General features: G+C 32.9%; 1 long non-coding RNA gene across 2 annotated transcripts in view; it reads right to left on the bottom strand.

Annotated features, from left to right (window-relative positions):
- LOC145257482 (uncharacterized) overlaps window positions 1-10,861 on the bottom strand; it is a 243,982-nt gene extending 233,121 nt beyond the window's left edge. For both annotated transcript variants that reach the window (XR_013864019.1, XR_013864018.1), the window contains exon 1: window positions 10,711-10,861. This is a non-coding gene — a long non-coding RNA (uncharacterized LOC145257482). The remainder of the gene's footprint in view (window positions 1-10,710) is intronic.
- Window positions 10,862-13,838: the final 2,977 nt, after the last annotated feature.

The following is a 13,838-nucleotide window of genomic DNA, read 5'->3' as shown; positions in this document are numbered from 1 at the left end:
CACTTTTCGGGCGAAAAGTATCACCAAATCCTTATTTTTGTTAAACAGATTAAAAAATTTCATGTTGAAAGCGTAATTTGAAAGGTTATATTCTTCATATATTAATGGTAACTTAAGCGAAAGCACTCAAACTAAAATTTATCATATTTAAAATCTCAATTTGAAAGTTTATTTTTCTCAACTGAAGAAAAATATTTATTTAGATTTAACCATATTGCCTACAAACTATTTTCGGATCAGATTTATTATTAAAAATGTTCAGGACTAAAATTATATATATTTTACTTTATTTATACGAGTCCAATCACCCCTAAACCCTATTTCCTGCTATTTTAACCCCCCTCCCACCTGTCTGTATCCTTTTCTTTTACGCACCCCTAATAATTTAATATTAACAGTACTTACATTATTATTATTGGTAATGGTTGTGGCGATGTTATGTAATGTTTAAATTTAATGTTTACTTTTAATTTGCCTTTATTTTTATTTTATTTATTTTATCCTATTCTTCTTAATATTATTTTTTTTTTCATATTTAATTTCACATCTAATTTATGTCCAACCTTATTATTACTACTATTATTATAATTGTCATTACTATTATCTTTCGTACTATTATAATTACTCTACTATTATTTGGTATGTTTTACCATTCTCATAAGTAGCTATGGTTCCCTTACTCCCCCATTTTAACACTAATATGTATACTTAACCTCTTACATCAAGTTATTCGCATAGTCATTGCCACCCTAATCTCCAACCGCCCCCTTACGATCATACTCCATATATCATAACAGTAGAAACTTATAAATATATTGCAACATATTACCTTCCAGTTTTACAACCTTACATAACCCTCCCCCACCATATTAATAAAAATTACGCGCTCCATAAAAAATAGACACCCCATAAACCGTTAAAATAAATCACCACACAACAGCAATACACCCCCTATTCAACCATAATACATATACCCCTTAATCTCAATACTATGTTAAAGACAATTTATATTCTTATATATCATACTATATATAATAAGCTTCTTCTTATTTATTTAGAATTCATTAGAAGCTTCCCCTACACTCTATAATTCCTCTCAATCTTTTTCATCCCCAATGAATCTTACGCTAGACGCCGCATCCCATGCTACCTAGCACCTTCTCTACTCTTCTGATGAGAAGCGTTAGGCTTCGAAATGCCCTGGCATAAAGAGTCCCTTCTATCCCCCAAATTTTGCCTGTATTCCATTATTCAATAAATGATCCACTCTATATCTACCTATATATAGTTTTGTCTCTTCATTTTATTCTCTTGTTGTCCTATTATATATATATATATATATATATATATATATATATATATATATATATATATATATATATATATATATATATATATATACATTTTTCCCATAGAGGCATAGGCTATCTACAATTTTGTAGATGATTTTGTAGCGACTGTTCTTTTTACGGGGTGGGGTTACTGACCCCACGCCCAACCTTCCGAGAAGGTACATACAGCGCCTAGCCTTCGTAAATGGTCACCCATCTGGTACTGGTCAGGCTGATATATATATATATATATATATATATATATATATATATATATATATATATATATATATATATATAGAGAGAGAGAGAGAGAGAGAGAGAGAGAGGGAGAGAAAGAGGATAGATAGATAGATAGATAGATAGAAAAGGAAACAGTGCACTCAGTGACCGATCGAAAACAGGAATAAATACAAAGAATTTAAATTTAAATTTAAAAAAATATTGGTAACAGTCACGCTAAATGGCAATTGTTCAATACAGGAAAATGTAAAACGTCAAGTTTAATTCTTAAATAATAATATAAAAAAAAATACAAAAACAAAAACGATCGTTTAAAATGATCAACAATTTCAATGTGATCTTTTCCCAGATTTTGAATAAAATAGATTATTAATTTGAAATGACATTTTAGTTGAGAAATAAAATTGTAATTTACATTTAAAGGTTAAAAAAAAAACAATTTGTTCAATATTTTCACCGCTGGTCGTTAATCGTGTTTTTTTTTTTTATTTTATTTTTTTATTCTTTCACCAAAAATAATTTCTCTTTCTAAAATTGTTATTAGACACTAAATACAAAAAAAAAAAAAAGTCAAACATTTATCACGGAAACATGAATTTTTAACATTCTTTTCATACATAAAACCAGTTTTAACGGAATTTCACGATTTTAAAAGCAAAAAACGGAGAGGTTAAACGAACCGATGTTTTATAATGACAATTGTCAACAAAAATATGAACAACTTTATTCGAAATGCAATTGAAAACCAAACGAAACAATATGGAAGCGAAACAAAATAGCAAATATGAATAAATACGAGTTAAATAAAAATCAATAAAGTGAGGAATGTATGATTTGAGGTCAAAGTTTAATGATAAGGTCAATTATTGTGTCAAAACGAAATTTAATAATTGATCGGATGTTATCTAAAAATTAATGTTATCTCAAAAATTTAATGTTATTCTACAATTAAGCAAATACTATTGTAAAAATATACAGGGTGATTGGAAAGTAACTCCATATATTTGAAATTGATTATTGCAATATAATTCTTCAAAAAGTAAAAATCGGTGGGGAGGGGAGCGAGATCTGTAGGGGTGCCTTTAATTATTTTATTCAGCCCTCACATTCCATGAGCGATATTTTGGATGATGGGAACGGTCCTGTTTTCTGTGTTATTTGTTGTATTAAGTTGGTTCTATGTGGAGTTTGAAATCCCCTCATAGTATTCTTAACCATTCATCTGTCAATCTATTCATCTCGTTAATTTTAATCTTCAAATAGATTTTTAGTCTTGATAATGGTTTGAATCATTAGTAAAAACAACAACAAAAGTTTCTTTTGAAATCAGTTGATGCTGTTCCCAGGCATCTTTAAAAAGCTACTATCAAGTGCTGGCGTCCATATTGAATCTATATATATAAATTCGTATTCCTGTCTGTTTTTTTTGTTTATTTGTTTGTTTGTTCCCAATTTGATTAATATATACAAAAGGTCCATTACTTTAATGCTTCATGTATTCCTATATATATAGTATGATTCTTGTAAAATAGACGATTGAGAGATGACCTCACTTGCATTTACATTAAAGGAAATCGATTTATTAAATAGCGGTGTGTTAGTTATTGTTTATAGTGAGAGGATTGTTTTAAGTTTTCTATTTAAGTTTATTTAAATTTGATTTATATTGAGAACATATTTAATTTAATTTATTTTTACCAACGTCGATTTGAGTTATTTCCCTTGGATGCTAACTTTCTTCTTTTTGTTTTTGTTTTCTTTTTCGACGGATAATTAAACTAAAAATAATTCACACAAACTTTCAAGCATTATTTTTGGAATCAGTTCAAATAAAATAATTTCCGTGATTTCGCGATTAACATTTTGGTCCATTGGATTTTTATTTTAAAATAAACAAACAATCCAATTTAACTACGATTCTTTATTTAAAACAAAAACAAAAACAAACTTTCATTTACGTTTTTTTGCCAGTTTTTTTTCTTCGCATTTTTTTGACATCGTAACTGCTAATTTTTTTTTCTTTTAATAACACAATAAATCAAAACTCATTATAGCATAAAACGTGTATTTCGGTTAACACAAATTCTACTTTGGTATTTTTGAAACAGAATTATTTACAGTTTGTTTTCGTTGCAACAAACCGTAATAATAAATCTTTCTAGACTGAGGGAGCATAAAAGAAATTCGCTTAAACTGGAATATAGTCATAAAAGGTGCTCAATATCCGGAGAATAGCTTCTCTTTGTATCCCTTCTGCCGAAATATCTGGTAGAGAGTTTGTCAAGTACTTCTGCTTTTTTCGGGGTGGGGGTGGGGGGTGATTACATTTTCGTATTTTCATTCGTTCTTTTATTTTTGAAATTTTTGTTGAGGTAACGATAAAGTTGACATATGATAATGAAAAACTGGTCAATATTCTTTGTATAGCAGTTGTGACCAAGCCGAACCTCATATCGACCCTTGTATCTATGCTAGTTCTAAATAAAACCTCATGCTTTCTTCTTATATTCATTTCGTGCAAGAATTATATTTCAGTAATCAATTAAAAGCACTTAATAATAGGGAGTTACTTTCGAATCACCCTCTACAAAACTCTTATATTTCATATAAATCAGGGATATGGAAATCAGAATCTAGTGGTTTAGTGGTGAACGACCCAGACTGATGATCTCGGTGTACTAAGTCCGAATACAGTTCGTGTCATAAAAATCGCTTTCACTTAGGATTTTTGCAACGATCTTGTGGTCCCTTCCGTGAGTACCCGATATCTTTCTAAAAAGGATTCTTTGTAGAAAATTATCGAGGAAACCAATGCCATCATTGGATTCTTACGATATGATGATGACTAAAATTCTGATCTTGATCGGTGACGTCGACTATGAATTACTTGAAAATACATGACTTTATAAAGAATGAATGACAACTTTTGCAAAATATAAAGCTCATTTTATAGCGCCGTCCAATTTCACGTAAATACTTTCTTTTAAAACATGGTCGTCAAAGTTGAGAAATTATATAGTTAATATTATATAAATTGAATACTAAATCAACGGCCAATGGGTGGTCTAGTGTAGCAGTTGATGTTTACACATCGACATATAAAATCAAAGTGCATAAACGCTGTAGCGTCGATGTTGATACATCGACGTACGAATTCAAAATGCATAAAAGACTCTGTACGCATATAGTTTGCGCATACATTATCCTAAATAAAAAACAAATTATTATATTTTGTACCAATCAGAAAACTTCCTGGATTTATTTGAAATGGATCTTTCTGGAGCTACCCAAATCTTTTAAAAGGGCCAGGTTTTCTTTCAATAAACCAGTGGAACCCAGTTGACCCGAGTCTGTGGGCCGATGTCGTTGGATGACACTCTGTGCGCTAATCTCTGCGACATCTCTCTTCCTCACTCACGCGCACACTAACATTAACGAACACCGAGACACACTCACACCTCATTGACTTATTATCATCTGGCAATCTGTATAAACTTTATTCAGTGAAATGTTCCAATCTTTCCACTGAACTCCTAATATAATACGAAATTAAGTGAACATTAACTCTTATAAACAACTTTCAACAAGTTATAATTTATTTAATTAAGCAGAGAAGTTTGGGATACGATTTTCCCGACCCGTGAAACTCACGGCTCTTTATTAATCGGTACAGACTTCTTCTAATGTCTCAGTTAATAAACATCCTTGTTTTACAAGAACTCTAAAAATATTCTATGTTTTTCTATTACTGTAAACCTTCCAGTTTAAACACATATATAATACCTCTTTTGTGAATAGATGTCTTCTTAACTCATTATTTTGATTTATTTACCGTATGCCAATGTCTCTCGTTTTTCTCACCTTTGAAGATAAAACGTATTCTTTTTCATTCAATATATTTCTATGAACCCGGCTCATCCTAAAAATACTTTACCCCTTCCAAAATACCCTAAAGTAAAACCTTCAAAAACCTGTCGTGAACGCATTATTCGAAGAGCCAATGATCTCCAACCCATAACGGATAACCTTCATAAACCGTAACTGGTGATCGAAACCACCATACCCCGTTTGTGCACATGTCGTCTGTGCATGCATTATCCTGAATAAAAAACAAACAAATCATTATATTTTGGACCAATCAGAAAACTTTCTGGATTTATTTGAAATGGTCTTTCTGAGAACCACCTAAATCATTTAAAGGCCATATTTTCCTTAAATAAAGCAGTGGAACCCAATTGAGCCGAATCTACCAATTGGGCCTTGGATGAACTCGAAATACAATTTATTTTCTTTTTGGTTAGCCTTTCTTTACCCTCAGCTCATGTTATCGGAAAGAGAATAAATTAGCTAAATTATTATGATAAGAAAATGAAACTCACTCAGGAAACTCACTAACTCAAGAAGAGAAAACGAAATATCACACAAACGTAGGCCGGCAGAGACACACTTACAGCGAGAGAGAGAGAGAGAGAGAGAGAGAGAGAGAGAGAGAGAGAGAGAGAGAGAGAGAGAGAGAGAGAGAGAGAGGGGGGGGACAATTAAACAATCACGCTAATTTATTGAAAACTGATTTTTCTTCTAAAAATATATCTAAATATATAGATCTATAACATTAAAGGCGTCCACATCTCGACAAATTGTACACATCGACAATGCGTTATAGGAAAAAGAGAAACAGATGATATATATATATATATATATATATATATATATATATATATATATATATATATATATATATATATATAAGCGCAATAAAACAGATTAAAATCCGATGAAAATCCTGATAGATATTACTAGAGGTAACACTTTCAGGATGATCCTAGCCAAAAAGGAACAGCTCAATATTTACGAATAGATATATATACGGTATATATATGTTAAACACACATTATTAAAGATAACAGTGGGTTTGTTTTACTATACCTTTTTTATTTTTCGATTTTTTTCATCTTTATTTTTGTATGAAAATAAAAACATCTTCATCTTGGGCATATACGCAGAAACCTATATAACAAATCTATTAGTAAAATGCCGAAACAATTGGATGCATGCATAGTAAATAAAACTGAACTTTTTGTAGATAGCATAAAATGCGCGTCCGTTCCCAGTGAATAATGATCCTCCCTCATATATATATATATATATATATACAGAGAGAGAGAGAGGGAGAGAGAGAGAGAGAGAGAGAGAGAGAGAGAAATGAAAAAGGAACAACCAAAATTATCAGGACTTTCTCGAAAGGCTTGATTTAAAGAAATAAATACAAGTACAATATTTGAAAATATATTTGCTGTGTTTGTAATGTGAAATCAATGTTTTTTCTTTTTTCTAGCGGAAAAAATAGTCATTAGCATTCAAAGTATGTATAGCGTTTATGGCATCGAATGAGTAATTTTTTTTATTAAGGCATAGCCGTTAGAATTGAAAAGATATGATGCTGTTTTTGTTTTTTGTTTATTGCTTTGTTTATTAAATGAATATAGTCATTAGAATTTAAAATTTTGGAAGTATATATGAAATTAAATGAATGTTCCTTTGTTTGAATTTGGCAACGTTTGATAGATTGAATGATTTTTTTTAATTTCATTATTTTTTCTGTAACTAGGAAACACCAGCTTAAATGACATCAGATGAATCACAATCACAGCTTAAATGACATCAGATGAATCACAATCAACAATTTCCCCACTAACCAACAATCACGAGGTTGTCTCCTCAGCAACCGACAAGGCTAACATGCTTGCCAGTCGGTTTGCCTCAAACTTCACACTGGACCCTTCCAACCACCCCCTACCTGACTTTCCTATGCGGACAGACGCCACACTAGACGATCTGAAAACCACCCCTGCTCAGGTGCATGCTATCATAAAAAACCTTGACACCTCAAAAGCATGTGGACCCGATCTTATCCCAGCTGTGCTATTAAAAAAGTGCTCAGCCGAAGTAGCTCCAGTTCTCTCCAAACTCTACAACAAATGTCTTAATGAAGCTTGCTTTCCGGGCTGTTGGAAAACTGCTTCTGTTGTACCAGTATTCAAGAATTCTGGCGAAAGGACAGACCCATCAAATTATCGCCCCATTAGCCTCCTCCCACTTTTTGCCAAAATATTTGAGACCATAATTAACCATGCTCTAGTCCATCATCTTACAGATGCTAAACTACTGACTGACAAACAATATGGATTTAGACAAGCCCGTTCCACAGCAGACATCCTCACCGTGATCTCTGAACGTATATACCAATCACTGGACAAAGCGGGGGAAGGCATAGCGGTAGCTCTAGATATATCTAAGGCTTTTGACAGGGTATGGCATGAGGGTCTCCTCAGTAAAATCAGATCATACGGTATCACTGGTAGAATACTTAACATAATTAAATCCTTCTTAGATAAGAGAAAAATCCAGGTAGTCCTCGACGGTCGCACATCTAAACAATATGATATAAATGCGGGAGTGCCCCAGGGTTCTATCCTTGGACCTCTATTGTTCCTGATATTCATAAATGACCTCCCCGACAACATTGCCTCTGAGATGGGTATATATGCTGATGACACTACACTCTATGGCAGACACGACAGGAAGACGAATGAACACATTTCTAAAGAAATGGCAGAAACACTAGAGGAAGACCTCCAATCTGTAGTGGAATGGGGACAAAAGTGGTTGGTCGCGTTCAATGCTGCCAAGACTAAACTAGTTTCATTCAATAATTACAAGAAACCCTCTCTACCACCCATAGCAATGGCCAACGACTCTTTATCTGAGAGTCCATCTTTCAAACTCCTTGGCCTAACGTTCACAGGAAACATGAGTTGGAACAATTACATTGAAGGCATTGCCAGGGCCGCTGCAAGAAAGGTAGGCTCTCTCTACCGTGCTAGAAAACTACTAACACCCGAAAGTATCCTGTACCTCTATAAGGCCACCATTCGCCCATGTATGGAGTATTGCTGTCACATCTGGGCTGGTGCATCTGCTACTAGTCTCTCGCTCCTTGACAAGGTTCAAAAGAGAGTCGCAAACCTGATAGGCCCTGAACTGGCATCTAAGCTTCAGCCTCTGTCCCATCGACGAAATGTTGCATCCCTCTGCCTTTTCTACAAGTATTTTAGTGGTGAATGCTCTGATGAACTGCAATCACTTGTGCCCCCACGACGCGAGCACCCTCGACAAACCCGACAGGCTACTAGATCCCACCCCCACACTGTAGAGGTCCCTAGATGTAAAAGATCTTTTTACTCCAATAGTTTCTTCCCCAGAACCGCAAGACTCTGGAATTCCATTCCAGGTCCCTGCTTCCCCAACAGTACTGACGTGCAGAAGTTCAAGTGTAACGTGAACCGACACCTTGCTGCCCAAATCCCTACATAGTACCCCAGTAGTTGTTGCCCCTGATAGTAGCCCCCTACACCAAAGTGGCAATTTGCCTTGTTTGGGGTGAAAATGTAATAAAAAAAAAAAAAAAAATCATTTTTGTTCAAAGCAGATAAAATAAAAAGATAAAATAATTTCACTTTTTATTGTCCTTTTTTTATTTATATTCACAAATGATGTATTCTGTGTACAGTTGGGAGAGAGTGAAAAATTGCCATAGCAGAATGCTGACAACGTATAATAAAGGCGATTTAGGCTAAAATAATTTAATGTTTAAAAATATATACAATAACATACATTGACATAGTATCATTTCAGTTGGACACCAGGCCGTTCAGCCAAGATTGAGTCACCTGCCCGTTGAAGTCAAAGAGGGACAACTTCTTGTTGGTTGACAACGGTTTGTCGATGACGGTTGATGTTTTGCAGCTGTGTTTCCAGTCGAAACAAAGAAGAGAACGTGAATTTGGTTTGAAACAAAAACCTTTTTATTAGAGAAGATCGGATTTTCTCGATAATTTTCTGTAGATTCTTATTTCCTGTACTGCTGCTTGTCATTGGTTTATTAATCCAGTTTTGTTTCATTATTTGTTTGAAGAGACGGAACAAATGAGTGAATCCCCCTGCGCAAATAATTTTTCTCGTTTCTTCCTCTATCTGAGGTCCGTTCATATACGGTAGGGTTGTATTGATATGCATCTCAAACCAGAAAGGGATTTAATTGTTACCTATTAGGGAATCTACGTCAGTAGCGATTGCGTTAACTAGTGTGAATTTTAACAATGGTTTCATTAAGTAAATGTCATGATAACCCATATCTGTAAAACCATTTCCAGAGTTAAATGAAAGATGGGTGACAAAACAAGTCGGGGTCAAACGCCGCCGACAAAACAGTAAAACGATGGCGATTGATAAATGACATCACGTTTCCGCGGAGAAAAAACTAAGGTTTTCACATTAATCTCTATCGAGAAGCTATGCGATCGAGGCACAACCATTATGTGGAATAATCTTAGGTGAATGTTACTTCGATGTCTGTCCATCTGCGTCACTCATTTATTAAGTTAGAACGTTATGTTAGAAAATAATGTTATTTAGTCTCTCTCTCTCTCTCTCTCTCTCTCTCTCTCTCTCTCTCTCTCCCTCTTAAATCTATTCTCTTAAAATAAAACCTGAAGAAAACTCACCGAACGTCTCCTTTGTGTCTTTCACGAAAGAAAAGTTTTATTCGTTGAAAGTTGGAAGGACAAAAACGATCAGCGGTCACTAGACGAAACGGCGACAATGAAACGGCGACGATGAAAAAAATTGTCGGCGCCAGACAAGCACTAGACACCTCGCGCATATAAGTATTATTACTTTCATTTTGTACCACCATATCAATAACCCTACCCTCGGAAGGAGTATCCGATATAAATGAAACTATGGCATATTTTAATCGAGTGCTTCTAAATATGACCTTGAACCACTGTAAAGTATTGATATCTACACCTCAACGCATTGTTATTTTCGCTTATGTATTATTAATTTTAATTTTTCGTCGTCTTGAAAAAAAAACAAGACGCATCTGCTGATATTATCATATGAAAATCAACTGAACTCAACGTATTCGTTAAAAATAAAATTTGACAGTTAAAAAAACGCTGCGCACACATACACGCAGACACACACGCACACACAAATACAAGATAAAATAGATAATAGGAACTGGAGGAGTGCGATAAAATCCTTGGACGAAAAACGTGCTTAGAATACTCACTTTCTTGCAACTTGTGTATCAGCTGTTGCTAGCAACGTCACACAAAGGAGTCATACTCAAGGAGTCCAGACCAACTGTCAGATCAAACAGTCTGATTAGTTACTGTGAATGTTGGGAATGGGCATAACAGCTTTTTGTTGCTGTAATTGTTAGTGTTACTACCTCTCGACAGACAGCTATTAAGAGGCAGAAATAAAATATTCATTTTAAGATATAAACACACACAATTCAATTAAAAAAATATATTAAGACATCGGCTTACATATCGGTACGATTAAAGATATCAAATGTGGCCGATTCATCAACCGATATGATATGGCATTATATATATATATATATATATATATATATATATATATATATATATATATGTGTGTGTGTGTGTGTGTGTGTGTGTGTGTGTGTGTGTGCTAAGTAATTGAACACTTGTTATTTCTCCTATAATACTGAATTACACACACGCACATCATACACAAGCACTTATAGTAATTTATGATTTATAGCAATTAAGCTATATAAATTTTTCCGAGTTTGATCAGGCCTGACGATTCCCTACAGAAATGAAATGCGAATAATACTGTGTGGATAAATTAATATAAATTACTACCTTGCTCTACTCACCTATTGAGAATTCTTGAATTAAATACTGCAAGTTGATGCATAAAACATTATATCTCTTTATAGCATTTCTATGTAAATAGATGAAATAATTATATACATATACATATATATATATATATATATATATATATATATATATATATATATGTATATATATTGTCGTCCGTCTATGTTAGTATATATAATTTATTGTATGTGTATAATCGGCAGGTCAATAAATGATAACAGTTTTCTCTCACCTTTAGTGAATATGCTTCTTTGGCGTGTAAAACTCTGAGTGGGCAACGCTCCTCTCCGATGAAAATAGTTCGGTAAAAAATATTACTTCGCCAAGGAGCTTGATTGGCTGACATACAATCAATGCTTGCACAACTAAACGTAGTAAAACTCTTTACTTCTATATTTTCTTCATGAATAATATTAACTGGCAAAATTAAGTAATTAAGAATCAACGCTGAATAAAGACGGTCACTCCATCCATCCACAGAGACATTACAAAATATTCGAGAATGGTGGAATCAATATGGTGAAAAAAGGTGAAAGCAATGCATAGCTAATGTAAGAGCTGAACGACTAATTCAGTAAATTACAAACTATCGCTATTTTCCAAATTTAAATAGAATTTTTTTTCTCACACATAGCTCAATCTTAGAACTAAGATGATTTTAGCATGTCATTGAATATATATAGAAAAGCTTTCAGGAAACGAAAGTTGATCCAGTCTGCATTAGTATAATTTAATTTATAAAACTCACTATGCCTCTGTGTGTGTATCTCACCATTTTCTCAAAACGTATCTCTTTCGAGACGCAATGTCAAAGATTGGAGCGAGGCTGGTGAAATGATTGTATTTTTATGAACCGATTTTCTGGGGTTTTTTTTTGTTTTTTTTTAGTCGGTAAAAATAACTGGTAAGTGATCAAAACTGAAAAAAACTGGAATTTGGTGACCGTACGTCGATCAAATATGTTATTTGTACGCATGCGCAAATATATACATTTATACGTGAAAGTCGGTTCATTTTTTACTATTTGTTTATGCATCGGACGATAGCTTAAGCGTTAACGACTAAGGCTGGAGCGCTTTATGTTTTGGTTTCGATTCTAGCTGACGGCACCCAAGTCATATTTAAAAAAAATACTTTTTAAATTATTATTATATATTGGGTACAATATAATATAAAATAATCCATAGAGAATTGACTCTAATAATAAATACGAAATCTGCATAAATTAAAATATCATATTTAAACGCATTTTACGACCACGAAACGCCGGGCGGCGTGCTAGTATATATATATATATATATATATATATATATATATATATATATATATATATATATATATATATATAATATTAAAATAATCCGATATAGGCAAGGTTTTATTACAATCTATATTTAAAAATTTTTTTTAATTAAGAACAAGTATACTTAAAAAATAAACAAGGTTTTGTTCTGTACGCGATTTCTAAAGCATTTAAAATATTTCTTAACGAATCTGTATACTACTCGATAGTAATGATTTATTTTAAATGATATTATAAACGTGTTGTTTTAACATAATGTTTAGACTGGCGTCGATTTTCTTTTAAATGTCAAAATGAGATCGAGCGTTTTTTTTTGTTTTTTTTTTGGTTTGCGTCAATATTGAGATGGCCACGAGCAATACATGCATTACTGCATTCTAGTGTACACATTCTGTCAAAATAGATGAAAAAATTATGTTTTGCTTGTGTATACACTGGCTATTTATGTAGATATATTATAAAAATATTCATATAAAATCATAGGATTAATTTTTCATTCATAAATTATTATTACCATCATTTCTAATGATTAAAAAAAAAAAAAACATCCATAATTAATGTTTTATTATAGAGAGGAAGAGTTCTTTCAGAATTAATTTCAGGGGCAGGTTATGTCTGGGGTTGTTGTCTGGCATACTATTTGTCTTGCTTTCCTTAACACTAGACTCGGTTTCGTATAGGGGTTAAATGGAACGTACTGTACTCGCTAACTCTTGCGTGAGGGAGTGGAAGTATATGTGTGTGCGTAAATATACAAATAAATGCACAAAGATATTTGTTATAGTCGTGTAGGATTCGTTTGCAGTGATTACTTAGTACTTTATTTAGACTCATTACGTGTTGACCGAATCGCCATCTTGAATTTCATTTTCATGTCTTGAAATTGATTAATTGATTACTATAAACATTTACAATATAAATTTATTAGCATATATTTAAACAAAGAACCATTTAATTTTGGTAATTGTGTGTCTTCAATTTTTAATTCAATTTTTAATCCATTGCATAGACACAGATACGCATTTTATGTCGCTAGTTTTATAGAAATATGTTGTCTGTGTAACAACCGAGATGAACATTTATCGAAATCGAAGTGTTCACAATATCTTTCTTGCCAAGCGGCAATTTTCGAGAGGGAAAAGGCACATGCTCAGAGTTGTGTGTGTGTTTTTTCAAGTATAAGTAATTTGTATTGGT

Source organism: Euprymna scolopes, chromosome 3 (genome assembly GCF_053919585.1).
Source record: "Euprymna scolopes isolate OS-2025 chromosome 3, ASM5391958v1, whole genome shotgun sequence".
NCBI lineage: Eukaryota > Metazoa > Mollusca > Cephalopoda > Sepiida > Sepiolidae > Euprymna > Euprymna scolopes.
Note: the sequence above shows the minus strand (reverse complement) of the source record. Positions and strands in the feature narration are given on the sequence as shown.